Genomic DNA, 13523 nt, shown 5'->3' with positions numbered 1-13523 from the left:
ATTTAGAAACATTCTATTTCTATTTATTCTTTATCTGTTTTCTGTATTATTATTTTACCTTTACCATGTCTATTGACATGCATAATTACCTTAAAATGTTCAACTTTATTCTGAAGCATTTACCAAGGATAATGGCCCTGGGAAGATGAAGCACCCCCAAGATTTATAGGGGGATGATGCGTGTATTATTCATCATAGAGAATATTATCATTACCCCTGGATATGTGTGGTAGGTATGCTAAATAGCAGAAATTTCAAAATTACATTCATTATTTATCAAAACTTTTTTTAATGCTTGTCAAATTTTCATGTAACAAAGCACTTTCATTTTGTAGCGAAGCCTTTTTTTTGCATGTCAAATTGAAACCAGCTCCCGCTGTTAAAGATCGTTCGCTGGGCGCTGATAGTTGATTAAAATAAAATAAAATAAAGCCATTAATCGGTAATCATTTGGCGTTGAGAGAAGAGCATGGTGAAACTGTGTAAGATAAAGCGAAAGAGAGGTGTGATATATGTTTCTTTTTAAGAAAGTGAGAAGTAAAACAGAGAAGACTCAAAATAGGTAGGAATTGAACCTGCATATTGCAGAAAAGATGAAGCGATTGCTATACCCCTTTCCCTTCTCTCCCATGCATGCAACGGAAGGCAATATCTACTTATATTTCACTACAATTTCTTTTAAATTTTGTTTTGGGTTCAGATCATTCCTGTCACATACCATCAAACCCTGACTGCTTCTTATCAATCTATAAAAAGGTAACTTAATAACTCCTTTCACGCCAACATGAAGAAGACACTTTCATCTACGACTGACACCCAACACCCCTCCCTCTTCCTCCTCTATGTCCTCCTCCTCCTCTTTTATGAGATGTAATTCTTCACACTGTTTGTCGAAATCGATTCTCTTAAGATAGTATTCTCGGCTCCTCAACAAGTCAAACAATAATGATGGAGAGAGATTGAGAATACCAAGCCACAGCCGAAAAGTAGTTTCCGGACTAAGGCCGAGTACCATCGATTTATATATTAGCCTCTCTTTAGAATTTCGGCTTTGGCGCTGATATCTTTTTTCCCCTCCTCGGTTTTTCATCCCTTATTCGATACATGGCAAACAACATCAAAAGTGCTTTTCTTGTGTTTTCCTTGCTTTGATTTTGCTTTTTGAGCAGCTTACAAGCTCAGGCTGCCGAATGTTGGATAAAGTATATTGATCAAACAAGAATTGCAATCTGCATTGAACATGTTGAAAAGTGTAAGTTTTGAGGACCTGACATGTATTGAAAGATCAACATGATCAATGTGATGTCTGCCCATAAATCCAAGTAAACGCGTTATGATTATTAAGATTGTATAACGGTGAATTGAATAAGTTTAAGCTTTGATATTATACCTGCAGATGGCCTGGTATGATACACCCCTCCCCGAAATCATTTTATATTTTGGTTCATTATAACATTTAACTATTCACTAGATTACGTTGAAGTCATGGAGGCGAAAATATGGAGGGGAAAAATATGGAAGCAAGAGATCTATTTGATCTTGTAAGCCACCGGATTTTTAATCCATCACGAAGTATAGCATCTACATGTTTGGCAACTGAGGTTCAAGTACTTTTCGAAAAAAACTCTAGTCCAATAAAACAAGGCATAATACAGATCAATTTAACCCTTTGAATGCCGCGAGTGTCAAATGCGGGAATCAGAGTGGTATTCCCGGGATTCCATCGGCCTGGATAACACGGTCTTACTCGGTAAACATCAGTGATCAAGATGAAGTCAACATCATGAATGGTCAATGAGTTAGCATCCTCGCTCCTTCATTTTAATTTCATACTTTTTTTTCTTTATATTGAGACGACGAAAGTGATACGCAGTTTGCTTTTGGCTCGAAACAATTAGATCTCTATTTGCCGAACGATTAGACTCTTCAGATCTCGGCTGGGCGAGGCGAAGGCACGGATTCGTCACAAAATGCCGATGAAAATCGATTAGCTCCTTCGTCATCATCCCCGGAAAGTTGGCGGGGCGCGGCCCGCTCGCGAGCCCATGAAAGAACTCGTAAACGAGCTTCCTGATAAAGTGTGCGTGGCCTCCTTTTTACTTTGTATGCATTTCTTCTTTCTTGTATTCGCTTTGACGATAAAGCATACGTTCCTTTGCATGCTCTTTTGATAATGATATCAAACGCTAACTTCCTTGACAAATATTCAATTATTAGGGAAGATACCAAGGGAATTTGGGTCAATGTGTCGACGATGCGCAGATAAGTGGGCTTTCTTTGATGGAAAATAAAGGAAACAATGATGGAAAACGATTTACGAAGTTGTTCGAAAATTTTAGAGGCATTAGGAAATGTGCATTTATAACAAACACGTCAGAACTCTGGCATAATTTGTATGGAAAAGTTGTCATAACCAATGTTTAATATATGACCAGGGAAATGAGCTCATTGAATGTTCCTAATCCTTTCACTTGGGGGATAAACAAGGCAAGTCGAGTTGGACAAAGCGTTTAATATGTGAACGGGTGAAGATGACGAGGACGAAATGATGACAATGGTGACGATGTTGGAGAAAGGGATGATGAAGTTTTTCGGGAACAAATCAATTAAGATTGAATTTCCTTGTTGATTCGGTAGGATCGCGCGCGTCTTTATTTGTTCCCGTCGCATTTGAGGCAGGAAATTTGAATTAAATGGCGAGGGGATGAAGATGGAATGAAAAGCGTAGGATGAAAAGATCGCTACATCATCCATGTTATCAAAAGAAAGCGTAGGGAGCCAAACCAAGATGTGATACCCATTTTTTTTTCGTTCCTTTTCATTTCCAGTGTGGTAAGTATATCTCTAATTAAGAATGTTTTACAAGATCCTTCATGATTCAAATAATCTTTTGTCTGACCAAAAATACAACAGCAAAGAATTTTTTCTTTCATACTGGCAAACAGGCGTATTCGAAAACTGGAGCCCCTCCCCCCAAATGAAATACTTTTTGTTCAATCGATGTATTGTATATTCATATCTATCGAATTTGACGTCTTGATTGGATTTCATCATGTTCATCATGCCTTATCAATTTACAATATTATTACTACAGCATATCCGTAAGTACAAGCACCCTCTTTTCCCCTTTTTACGCCACTGGCAACCTTGCATAATGTCATACAAGAAATATAATAAATATAATATAAAATAAATGCAAATCAATGATAACAAAACATGCATCTTGTAATTCTGATTATTTTATACATGTATAAAAGTGTCAAAACTTTGAACAAGAATGAAAACAAAATTAGTCAAACAATTAAAAGGATTAAACGTGTGTGTCATCAATTTGATATCAATCTTGCATGATAGATCTAATTAACTAGCACGCTCACATAACTAGTATGTATAATAAAGCAAACACGTTATTAAAAATCCAAAACCAACATGATTTGATGAAATAACTGTATGTCTGTATGCTAATATTTAATGTGCAAGTGGGATTCTACAATTGATCTCTATTACTTCGAAATAGGACTTACACAAAAAATATAAATCAAAGCTTTACTGCATGCTATTTGTTAATTGTTATATTTATGATTTTTGATACCAATGAATAAAAGTTGACCGAAGACGGAATGTAATACTTTACAATTTCAAATAAATTTACCCCCGTATTTCTTATGCTGATAGCTTGCAAATGAGAATTTTCTTGCGATAAACTATAGCAAATTATTTTTTGATTGATTTAATTAGGCATGCATTCGAAAGAGTATACTTGACTACTTGAAAATGGCGACGTCACTGCTTGGAAACAAGTAATCGAAACATCACAGTGTTTACTGACATGCTTGATGAAAGCGACGATTTCATCGTTAGTCTCGAGCCATCGATCAAGTACAATAATCGTGGTTCTATGGAATGATTCAATTAAAAAAAAAATCATCTTCCGTCATTTATCTGATGTTGACGCAATTGAGTTTTTGCTTTCCGATTTTAGACTTTCCAAGCAGTGTTTGAGCGATCGAGGGTAAGCAGAACTGAAATTCCAAATTATAAGAGCTCCACATTTCGTTAAAAATATCAAAATTAAAGTTTCGTTTTCTGAAGATACGTAATGACTCTAAACACATTTATCTCCATTTGTTTTGATGTCAATCTCTTCCCCCTTTTTTTTCTTACATTAATCATCATCATCATCATCTTCAACATCATCATCATCATCATCATCATCATCACCATGCACCGACATTACCACTATCGCCAATACCGTCATTACCATCATCACCACCGTCATCACTACCACCACCACCAGCCAGAACCACCACTACCATCATCACCACCACTACACCACCATCATTATCATCATCATCATCATTATCATCATCACCATCATCATCATCATCATCACCTCCGCCACCATCATCATCATCATCACCATCGTCATCATCATCACCATCATCATCATCATCATCATCACCACCACCATCATCATCATCATCATCATCATCATCATCATCATCACCATCATCATCATCATCATCATCAACATCATCCCATGACCACCAACACCACCACTATTACCCCATCCTCTTCCTTACCACCAGCATCACAAATCTGTGTATCATCTATGCCGCCTTCTCCTCCAAACAATACATGTCTCCCCAATGACAACCGTCACCAATCACTAATCTATATTGAGGCATCACATTATCAACCCAAACTGCAACCAAATGAATTCTAAAAATCACACCCTCGTTTAAAACTGTCACTTCAAGTTTTCTTCCACAAACAAACGAAGCTCATCAATTTTCGAGTTTATACGCTCCTTCACTCTGCGAACAAAAGAAAACGATCTATTAATTGCACATGACCGTGTTGAAAACGTTCAGGTTACCCGAAGGCTCGAACCAAGTCTACGGCTCGACAAGAAAGGGCCGCCGCCTATTATATGCTTTTTGAAAGAATTAAGAAAAAGTGAAGTGTTTGTAAGGACCCCCTGTAACGCTCATGAAAGTCAATTTCTTTTCTCACAATTCACTACGACTTGGTTGACGGGAGCGGTGGATGACGCGTGCACGACTGTCTAGAGACCTGCCCGAACACGTGGGCTCCTTTCCTTCTTCATCCCGTAGAGCTGCACACAAAATGATGAACCGAAATTTTTATTGAGACATTATAGCGGACTAAACACACGTGGTATCAATTCGCATGGGAATCTGGTTACTGTTCTTTAATTAGTGTATTCATCCTTTCATTTCAACTACACCACAATTTTTCTATTTTTTATTTCATTTTTTTACAATAATATTCAATACTCTGCTGGAAATCGTTATTTCTTCGTTTCATTTCACTTTTTCCTCATGAGGATGTAAAATTCTTTCTGTATATTTCCCCTGGTTTTTGAAGTAAGATGATGATGATATTGATGATGATGGTGGTGGTGATGATGATGATAATGATAATGATGGTGATGATGATGGGGATGGTGATGATGGTGACGACGACGATGATGAAGATGATGATGATGATGAGGAATATGGCGATGATACGATGATGACGTAATAAAATTAATATTGTGAACCTGAGCCAGAACTATGCGCGTATCTTTTCACCATGCTGTCTGGGGGCGTTTCATCAATATTTTCGTCCGACAAGTTGTCAGATCTGACAACTTTCCTGGATTCTGATTGATTGAGAAGCACTGTTACTATAGTAACTGTCGGATAAAACAGTACTTGTCGGATGAAACGTCTGACAAGTCCTTTCATGAAACTCTCCCCTGATTGAGATTTTATTCCTCCAAAGATAATTGTCCAAACTTTGGAAGGAAAGAAGATGTTGAGTGATGAATTCGAAGTTCTTGTTGTTCAAGTCGAGTTTATGTTCAATTTTGTTTTTCAATTGAATGGGCAAGTGTCGCAGTGAGGCAAAACTTTGAAGAGGCAGCGGCTACAAACATTGCTTTTCATATTCGTATTTATGAATCTCCGCAGAAAATGATACAAAATGCTCAATTTAGCATAAATTCGATAGCATTACTGATAATAAATAGGTGTAAAAACGTGATTATTCTATTGTTCTTTTTAAGAATGTAATACGCAATGTAAAATTAAGATGGACATGGCAGTGGAAAAGGGGGATTCTACTGGAAGCGTGGAGCGTTGTGGCCCAGTGGATAAGTCTCCGGACTCTGAAACAGAGGGTCGTGGGTTCGAATCCCAACCATGGCGTAATTTCCTTCAGCAAGAAATTGATCCACAATGTGCTGCACTCAACCCAGGTGAGGTAAATGGGTACCTGGCAGGAATTTATTCCTTGAAACGCAGCGCGCGTAACAGCTGCACTGCTACCAGGGTAATTATGCTGCATATACTGTAGAGCGCTTAGAGACTTCTGACAAAGTAAGTATTAAGCGCTATATAAGCAAGTATAATTACTGGAAAGCATATAATGAGAATCCCACAGATATGAGGATATTTTGGATATAATCAATTGATTCTGAAAAAATCAAGAGCGAACCAAGCAAGCAAAGCGGGAAAATTACATTTTTTATAGTATGAATATAAATACTAATTGGCAAGAATTAGAGGAAAACCGATGAAAAACTATAATATTGAAAAAGAATTTTATTTCGCGAAATTTCAAATACACCTTTTGCGTGCGTGGGTGTGTGTGTTTTTTTTTTTTTTTTGGGGGGGGGGGGGGTGGGGGTGTTGTTGGTGGACTCGAGGGACTCCAGCTTTCTGTTACCCCCTATGTGGTATGCCTATAACAATCAAGTCTTATTGGAAAGCTCCCTAGCGAGTGGAGAAAGTGAAAAAATGCATGTGGGTATATCAGGGTCCGATTCATTAGGGGTTATAATGTCCGTCTGTAAAGCGCTTAAAAGATACATCGTTCCGATGTAATAAGCGCTTTATAGAGAATGATGATGATTATTATTATCAGTGAACCTACGCCAATATCACTGAGATAATGAAGAAGTGAATTATGATAATAAATTACAATATTATTCTTGCTAACAAGTAATGGGGATATAAAGTCTCGGCAGTTGAGAACAAAGCAGTGTTGATGTTATTATGTTTGGGAAATAATGCACGATAGAGATGTTCGATACGTTTACGTGCGAATTACGCAGGGTAATTTGTTCAGATTTTTTGTATTGACAAAAGAGATCGTTTTAATTCCGGTCACTTCCAAAACTGAAAACAGAAAAATTAGGCGTTATTTTTTTTGTCCAGAAATTACCGTCGTATAGCAATTGTAGTAGGTAAGATATTTCACGAGTCACAATCACTTGTTGTACTATAACACCCCCTACTGAGCGAGTTTGAGCAGTCAGACAGAGATATTTACAAGCAATAATTTGCAAGGGAAAAAAGTCATTTCTAGAAATATCTAGACCTTCCCATTTTGTCAGGTTAATATCCTCTTTTATACTTTTCAGCTGAAGCATTGGTTTGATGGAGATAACTCAATGAAGCCCCCTGTAGGGAGATGCATGCCGTGGAGCCCGGGAATCTCTAGGCGATGACCCGACCAAACTTCCGTCGACGTGGCTGAGGTTTCGACAATGAATACCGAAGATACGAAATAATTTTCTGCAGCTATATAGCTATCTTGTCTGAATAAGCATCACACACTCAAAATTCCGACATGATTTTATTCTAACCATTAGTCTTTTAAATGATTATTCTTTTAGTAAAGCAGAATATCGTAGACTGCAAATTAAGTTATGCAATATATTTCCATGCATTTTTCAAAATATCAATATATACTACCTAACTAAATTTAAACCTTCTCATCATACCTTTGATTAAGCATTCAATTTTCATTCACTCAGTAATATCGTCTAGATATTTCAGTCAACTCCTCAATGATTCCTTGAAAAACAACCGCCCATTTCCTTTAATACTTTGAACAGTTAAACAAAACACGTATCTGGAGGCAATCAGATGATTTATTTTCTCCCCATCGTTCTCTGAGCTGTTATGAAAACTGAATATACAAACACAGACATTTTTAAATATCCTTTAGTGTAGTCCAAAGATAGGAATCTGCAGGACTATAAGTGCGGAGTTTTTTTTAGAGGGAGGGGGGGGGGGGGGGTGAGCTCATTCAAAATTATTCCGTAAATTATATAGAAACTAATCCCTAGATGCCATATTTCCAATTCTGTCATTGCAATTATTGTTGTCGAGTTTCCTTGTAATTACGACAGATCTCTATTATTTTGGGCTCGATCCTATGTTTTTTTTTTTTAAATAGAAGTGCATTGTGTTCCCCAATCATCTCATCTTTGTCTCTCTCTAAAATAGGAACCGATAGATTCTTGTATTCAATAAGAGTCTCAATTTGCTTTTATTTATTTATTTATTTATTTATTCATTCATTATTTATCTATATCTTTCTTTCTTTCTTTCTTTTTTCATTTATTTATTTGTCGTTTTATTTTACCAGGGTGGTCATTTCAGTTATAACAACTGCTCGACCAAGGGGCTCTGTATATGTGATCGAGCGAAACGCGCGGGAAAATAAACTTTGCAAAACAAAAAAAAAATTTTGTGAAAAATTATGACATAATTTGTAGAGAAATTTCATAATTCAGTCTTTATTTTTCCTTTCAGTTTCTCTTTTTTTCCTACTTTAGGCCATGTAAATTCAGTGCATTTAATATTGTTTTATCCAATATCAACTATAGTTGCTAGGTTCATATTCAAACAAAGTTTATAAGTTGGTTAAAAAGACTGAAAGAGACTGAAAGTGCATACTAAGGAAAAATTGAACTTTTGTTTTCAACACATAAATAAAAAAAAATCCCCGTATACTGTATACACCGTCATATTTATCACCAAGGCAATGATGCGTGTTAACGGAAAGAAATGATTTGGAAAGGTTTATTCTTTGCTATATACTTAACAAAATTTCGAAGTAGAGGTACAATATGATATTCTAATGAACACATGTACGATGAGATTACTTCAAACTATTGAAGTATATTAATAGGAATGGGACAACGAAATTTAACGTTTGTCATGATGTGTCCGCAGCGGTATGTGAAAGAACAGAATGAGTAATTCAGGACTCAAGAGGACGCTATCACGATGGATGTGATGTTACAGCTTTGATCTTTGGATTTTTTTTTGCATAGTTAATCGATTCGTGGTCTTTCAAAACAAACACTGAAATAGATGAAACAGAATATACATTCAGTATTCCGTCTCACCAATGTGGATATTGCAAGGAAAATGAATTCTGATTGTACGATTTTAGTATACACCTGAGGCAGCGGGCCTAATTACGGTAACCTTACCAACAATCTTGTACGAGTACGAATTACTTTGATATGCCCCCCCCAAAAAAAAAGAGAGAAATGAATAAAAAAAAACCCTCACGCGTTTCATATGTGTTATTCTGTTAAATTACACCTGAAATGTACATAATATTGACTATGATTTAACAGTAAATTAACACATTTTCATGACAAAGCATATCCCTGTTTTTTTAATGAATTATCCAGCAATATGTTGCTGCTATGTCAGGACAAATTGTAAGCTCGTATATGAGTAATTCATATTCAAGTCGTTTAAAAAGTATCGCGTAAGTTAACTCAAAGCTTTATAGGAAATCACAACATACGTTAATGATGGATCAGTGATAACATTACTACCCCTTCACATTAAAACATGGTGCGATCAAATCTCTTTTACGATAATGAAGCAGAGCGCCCCCATACTATAGTTGCCTAAAAAATAAGCCGAATGGTATCCTGGGTACCGCTTCATGAAAGTTGTCAGCACTAAAGGCATGCACACCGGCCGAGGTTGTTGGAGCGGTCGTGGAGCGGAGAGAAAAAAATCATCACCGCTCGCTACCGTTTACCATTTTCGATTTCGATTGTTGTTGTCTTTCGATTTATGTTTTCAATTTTTTCCCCAATTTTGTGAGCGAAGTTCGACCCTCTCTCCTTCAGTATCGCTCCACGACCGCTCCATCAGCTCTGACAACTTCAAAGGACAAGTCCTCCCCAACAAAAAGTGGATTTGAAAAGCACAACACAGAAAATTTCATCAAAATCGGATGTGAAATAAGAAAGTTATGACAGTTATATTCACATGCTGGTCAGTATGCAAATGAGGGAACTGATGACATCACTCACTCTCTATTTCTTTTGTATTTTATTATATGAAACATTCTAATTTTCTCCTCATTGTCCTGTGAAACAAAGTTTTATTTCGCCCTGAATATGTGGAACTACCATTGTTTAACATATTATGTTTCAGTCAAGTTTCAGTTGTCTTTATTGTAAAATCTGTAAAAATTGAAATATTGTATAATTCAAACAATAAAAAAAAAATAGTGAGGGACATAATCCATTCTCTCATTTGCATGTGACTAAATTGTGCATATAACTATTTTGTGAAAAATAAGCGAAATTTTAAATTGTCATAACTTTCTTATTTTACATTCGATTTTGATGAAATTTTCAGCATTATGCTTGTCTTATTTTTCTCTATTGATTCAAATCAACATTTTCTAAGGTGGACTTGACCTTTATTGAAATACCAACCAGTTTCCCCGGCTCTATCTTATTCTCCCCTCTCTAATTTTCTTCCTTATCTCCTCTCTCCCATTCGTACGCACATTAACCTAACAGCTCATCACACATGCTCACAGACACTCTCACTCACATCAAAACCTCACTACCACCATGACCACCAACACCATCACCTCCTATACCCGTACGACCCCAACTTTCTCCGTCCAAAGCAGTCATGCGAATTCTAGAAGTATATGATTCAGCACAATTATACAACACGTAGCGATTGCTTTTTATCAATTACTTTAAGACACGATTTAGATCATTTCTTGTTTAGCCTTTTTTCTCATGTTGTTACAGAGCTGTATGATTTCAGAAAGAAGAGAAAATGAACGGCGATAGACTGGTATACACGGAAAGGTACGAAAAAGTTTCCTCTCTATCGCCGGTGTATTTTCATTCTTAAATGAAATTGAGAACATCTAATTTTGGATCAGAAAGTACTTTAAAGTATTATTCGAACATAAAGGTGGAGGAATACGCCCAATGTATTGTGTACACAATACCGGGACCAAAGGGAGATGCAAAAAGACAGAGGTGGGGCGGGGCGGGGTTGGGGGTAAATATAGGCTGACAGTTTGGTTGCAGACACAGAGAGTGAGTTCACTATCTATCAAGTCATTTATTAAATTATATTTCAGAAGCATTTGTCTATTAAACAACATCGAACATAATATAGGCCTCTCTTACATGTACAGGCTTAATTGTTCCATTTTCGACTCTCTGCGTGGAATGCCACCCTAGAGAGTGTAATGTTGCAATAAAAGGCCTAAATTATGTACAAGAACAAGTTTTATATTTCAGAATATCATGAATTATATATGATAAACGCCATCATCATCAATGTTGTATTTGGATTTTCTGTCCGAGAAAGACAAAAGTAGGTCTACATTCAAATGTACATTTTCAAAAAGCAAAGTACAGAAAAATGGCATGTCTACATAATTTTGATTTATGACATAATGGTTAGTCGCGTGCTTTGTGGTCCGAAAGTCCACACACACAGCTTCAACACAGGGAACAGTCGTTTTTACGAGCGTATTGCAAAAATTCGGGTATATCTTTATAACTATTAATAATGCCACACCAGATTGATAATAGTGTAAAAAATCTAATTCAATAAACTTGATGTAAATATTATTACAATTAATTCACTATTTACGTCTCTCTGTTCATTTGAAATGTCCATGTTCACAGCTCTTGCTATGGCAAACGGTCCGAAACCACCCATATTTTCGAGACACTGGCATCTTTGTTTTCCCACTGAAATATCCGTAAAGGTAAAAAAGGTCGAGATTAATTGTCATCTCAATGCTAAATAGATTACCTACGTGTTGATGTATAACACTTTATGACTGGTATGATGGTTACATCTCATTTTTCTCCCAAACTTTGAGATCAAGCAGGCAGAACATTGCATATTTCTGTGTACAACGTCACGTGACTGACGTATGATAGTTTCCGTTCCTAGACACTTTTTATTTGGAACAATATTAATACAATCCAAACAAGACTAACTAAAACACATTTAATGTTGAAAGTAACAATGTTCTTGCACTAAACAACTTTTTTTAATGATATTTATAATATAACTACAGTTTGAGAGGGCAAATAGTATCGAGTCTGGAACAGATTTTGATTTGCAATAGGGTCTGCTTACATATAGTATAAACTATTCAATTCAATTCTTTTATTTCATTTCCATTCAAAACATAATACAAGGTAAAATAAAATAATACAAATCAAGTACAATTTTACAGAAAGGCATTCTTACTTCGTAAAAAAACACAACAGTATATAGAGCATAAATGGAAATGGAAATGAGGGGATCCACTAAAAAGCACTAGCAAGCTGCAAGCTGCATCGTCTGCTACGTAAAACCAAAATGAGCAAACATGACCAAAACTAACCATTATGATAATTTCTTCGAGAAAGAGAATATAATCTTACCTTACTACAATTTATTGAAATGTTAGGGGACGACACACAAAAAGAAATACAAAACGAAACAAAGCAAAACGAACTTAGCACAACGATACAAAGTAAAACAAAATAAATTGAATTAAAACATTTCACATGTTTAAAGCCTTTTGTAAGTTGGTAAACCCCCTAAAGTGCTTGTCACCTTTCACATTTGATACTACATTATTTGGATGTTTATATCCTAAAACGATAAATTTTGAAAATTAACATGAGAATATATTCTAATTTGGTGTCCGTTAAAAAATAAAACATCTGCGTACTTTGTCCTTTTTTATATTAAAATCTTGTGATATGAATCTACTTCCCAAGCATGGAATGGACATAAAGTTTCAGGATATGACATTTTGTTGGTATAGTACCGATTTCCAATCAGCAAATCTGTAATTTAAGTGCTCATACTGCCCTTTTGTTAATAAGAATTTAAAATGGCAGAGAGATTGTGATAGATAATTATCTGCAATATTTCACACGGAATCGGCGATTGCAAAAAAGATACACAATTACACTTCCGTAAGATCGGTATGTTATTTGATACTCGAGTACTATTCACATTATACACAGCAAAAACTGTGGTGTTAACCGGTGTACATAGAGGACCACACCAGTTATTTTACACCGGTGTTAAATTGGTGGTGTTAGTTTTACACCTATGGGTGTTATTACAACACCTACGGTTGTTACATTTACACTCTTTGGTGTTATGTTCAATCTCTAGGGTGTTATTTTAACACTTCAGGGTGTGGTCCTCTATTAACACCAATTGGTGTCAGTTTTAGTTTTAACACCACAGTTTTTACAGTGTACATGTTATACGGATCCTACTAACCTTTAGACGGGCTTAAAGTAATTCCTTGAATGCTCGAGCGTCCGATCAGGATATCCGCGCTAAAGCCGGGGTAATACTATGTATCGCTCAGAAACATTTCTATGAAGTGCTACAAAAATTTTGCATATT

Source organism: Lytechinus variegatus, chromosome 2 (genome assembly GCF_018143015.1).
Source record: "Lytechinus variegatus isolate NC3 chromosome 2, Lvar_3.0, whole genome shotgun sequence".
Classification (NCBI taxonomy): domain Eukaryota; kingdom Metazoa; phylum Echinodermata; class Echinoidea; order Temnopleuroida; family Toxopneustidae; genus Lytechinus; species Lytechinus variegatus.
This window is presented reverse-complemented; position numbering follows the sequence as displayed.